This window comes from Notothenia rossii (assembly GCF_949606895.1).
Source record: "Notothenia rossii genome assembly, chromosome: 12".
Lineage (NCBI taxonomy): Eukaryota > Metazoa > Chordata > Actinopteri > Perciformes > Nototheniidae > Notothenia > Notothenia rossii.
This window is the reverse complement of record NC_136911.1, coordinates 16899937-16903823: the sequence shown is the minus strand read 5'-3', so window position 1 is coordinate 16903823 and position 3887 is coordinate 16899937.

The window sequence follows — 3887 nt, the reverse complement described above, 5'->3', positions numbered from 1 at the left end:
AATCATCTCTGTTTTGGTGAACTGACATCGTGTTGAGTCTGTCTGCTAATAGTCACAATGAGAAAGTAATTAAATATTGAATATTTATGCAGTATAAAAACCATACTGCTGCTATGTTAGCTAGTTAGCGCTCTACCTTTGAGTCTATCTTCATGCAGATATATATTTACTCTTTTCTCTCTTGATGCGGATTATTTGTTTTTCTTCTGTCCAAAATGTAAGCACAACATAGAAATAAATTAGCTGAACAAATGTGGATAAACTAAAGGGAAAAGTGGAAAACAAATACATTTGATACTCCACGATTCGACTACACACAACACCATGGAGAAAATAGACTTTAAGAGGTAATTGATGTGAGCAGGAGGGAGTGATTACAGAGAAAAATTGGTGGCATCTAGAGTCTTTAAATTAAGTTGTGCGATCAGAGATGGAGCTCAGGTGTGTTTAATGGTGATTAAAAAGCTACACCTGAGCTCTCTGATCAAGGCCTGCAGAGCTGCAGTGAATTACCAAACTTAATTTGATCATGCTGGAATCTGATCAACAACAACACCAGGTTAATAAACCCTGTTATTTCCAAAGGGACAGTATTTATAATAAGATATTAAGTATAAATACAAGATTTGCTGTCGATATCACACCTCAGATTAGTTTCGAAAATTCAAAACTTCTGTTTCTATGGCTACTAATATTCTTTGTGCTCATAATAATACATTGATTCAGAAACGAGGGGTTTGAATACCAACAGATATAATGTACCGAGCACAGCTGAATGGAAATCATACAAAGCTGGACCAACATTATTTTTCTCAAATCAATAGAAACACAAGGTCAGCCTTTTGTTGGAAGTTGTGAATGAAAAAGTCGATGTGTATGTAGCGTGGTATTTGGAAACAAGGCTCCCAACAGATTTGAATGGTTGACTGAAGGACATCACACAGGGACAGACCTCCAGGTGCATTGTGATGGACAGGAGGACACAAACCCAGACGTAGACAGGTGACGGTCCATACAGTAAAGTACTGTTTCAGCGAGGGGCCTTTGATGCTTCCTGTGCCACAACTGACATCACTGTATTTTAGTGACAAGCAGTGCATGAGGTCAAAGGCTTTGATGTGATGCAGCATGAACACAGTGCAGTCTGTGAGAGCTATCAGGAAATCACAATGTAAATCTAAATTAAATCTGAAAAGAAGAATTCCCAGGGGAGTTAGAAGATGATTTCCTGGAAAGACAATATGTGTTCTCTTTATTTCTTCTCAAGAAAATCCATGATGTGAGCTCTACACTTTCACATTTGATCAAATAAGAGGTTATACGTGAAGATAATGTTATTTTGGAGATTTTAGGTACGTTGTTCATGCCTTAGCACGTATCTTGATTAGAACAACTAGAGATTCTAAAACAGTCAACAAACTTGATTAATTAATTGTGCCACTTTATGCAACATGTGTGGCATGAAAACGCACAAAATGTATGGTTTATGGTTCATTGATAATTCTGCCCTCAAAAAGAATTTGTTAGTTTTAAAATTAGATTTTTAATTTCATTTTAGAGCTGGTCAATTGGAATTAGGTGCTAATGAACAGGCTGCATGTTAGTGCTGTCACAATGAATCTGTTATGTATGCTACTGAGATGAATGTCTCCAAGAAACACACAAGCCTCCCTCAGCATCACCTGGGAGTATTGACGTGTTTCCATAGAAACCACTTCCTACTGAAATGAAAACATTTCTGAGAAAAGACATTAACAAAATCCTCACAGATCTAACACAAAGAGAATTTATAACATGATGAGCAAGAAGGTTCAAGGACTCCTACTCTTTTAATTGACTGAAGAGATAAAAACGTTATTGAGACCCTTTGGTCAATCCCCTTTGACACCATCCTCCGCTCATCACCAGCATAATTTCTCTCACATATGTTCTTGTTTTTAATATATGGTTGTCAAAGTTAACACTTTATCACAGGCTGTTAGAATATGACCACACTATTTTTGGATCACCTAAGTTGGATTTTCATCTTGAGGTGAGGTGCCTGTTAGGAAGTAATTTAAATTTCACCATCTAGTAACATAACAGAAAAATAAAAACACAAAGCACTGCAACTCAGCCAATCATTACTTTATTAAATGTTATGCGTCATTCATTTTCATAACTTTCCTTTCCATTACTTTGACATTGTTTAATGAAATCAGCTTGCAGTTCACTTCAGAAGGGTTGAGATTGGCTGAAAGTTAAAAGTGGCGATGACAACACTTCATGCATTAACAGTGAGGTCATGAAATTAAAAGTGGCAGGAAATCTAAATATAAAGTCATTACATTTGATAACGTTTTTTTCCCACCATTCCTCCTAAAGTCCCTGGTGTGTATCTGTGAAGTTACCCTGGTGTATTTTATGATAAGGCCACACACCAAATGTGGCATTAGGCATAGGGTACTTAATAAAGAAAGTGTGCTTTTTAAGGAGATGATATAAAGGATGTCCAAAACACCTTTTCTACATAATTTTGTCCCAATTGCTCGGATATATTTGAAGTCAGAAGGGGGTCAAAATTATCATTGAAGGTCTTAACAGCTATTACTCTTGACAAAGGCAAAATGCACTTATATATCTTCACAGATCTTTGAAGCATGTATCCTGAACTCCCCAGCCTCGGGAAATACTTTGAAGGAGTTAGTATGCCTACATTCAGTAGTAAAACGAGACCCACTCTTTGTTTTTAGAACAAATATGACTCCCACCACTGCATTTGTGGAAGTGTTCCCATTGTACCATGAACCATGTTGTTTTACTCTTCTCACCTTTCACGCGGCAGCTTAATTGCAGGAAAAACAAAAGGGTTGTCTCTGAGCAGGCTGTCATCGAGGTGGTTATTGTACACTGTTTACTTTGTTCTGTGTCCCTGTTTATTTCTCACCTATCATCCTGAAAAGGCTATGCTAATTAAACTCAGGGTTGGCGAGTTGGTCACAATTGACAAAGCAAAACTATCTTCTCTCAAAAAAGCTAAAAATAGTTCAATAGTTTATTTGAAAAATATAAGAAAGGCCTTATAGTGATGAGTAATCATGCACATCACGTTCAGCCACATCATGTATAACTAACTTAATGTCCTTGTACCAATCTCTTCTCTTACTCCCTGTTCAAACTTGTGATCTAAAGCCAATAATGTGACCCGCACCTGAATATTTTATACTTGTTTTTGCTTCCTCCTCGAGAACGCCCATTGTGCATTATTCATGGGGCGAACTCCCCATTGATTCAGCTGCTGTTTAATCTCAGCAGTGGCGCGATATTTTGCCACGTCAAAGTCACTGTCACCCCTCCCTCGGCATCAGCTGTCACAACAAATTACCTGCTCCACCCTTCGTCAGCTGAGGTGAGTTCAGGGGTACAGATTAGGCACTTTTCTCAAGCGGCAACAAGTGCTTGGGGTCCAGAGAAACCTTTGCAACTAGTGTAAGAGTTTGAGTTTAAGAAGGATATTGCCACTTTTTTTTCTGTGACTCGTAATGCCTTGAGTCTTTATTGTAAGGGCAACGTTTGGGATACAAATGTTTTGCACCATTTCTGTGTTGGAAATAGGTTTGTTTTATGTAATATATTTGGACTTTTTTAATCTAAATTCTTACATTTTTAATCCAGGGTTGGATGACAAACAGGTGCTCTGAGGTGAAGATATTAGGGGCCCTGAAGTCCATGGGTTTTCAGTAATTGTATTGATGACAAAATGATAATGTTTTGATGATAATAAAAAAAGAAACTGAAATGGCGAAAGTGACCTATTCTTTATAGGTCAAACCACCCAGCTGCACATCATATTTAAACTTGAAAAGACAAACTACACTGTGTGGTTCTCCTCTACACCAACAGTTGTG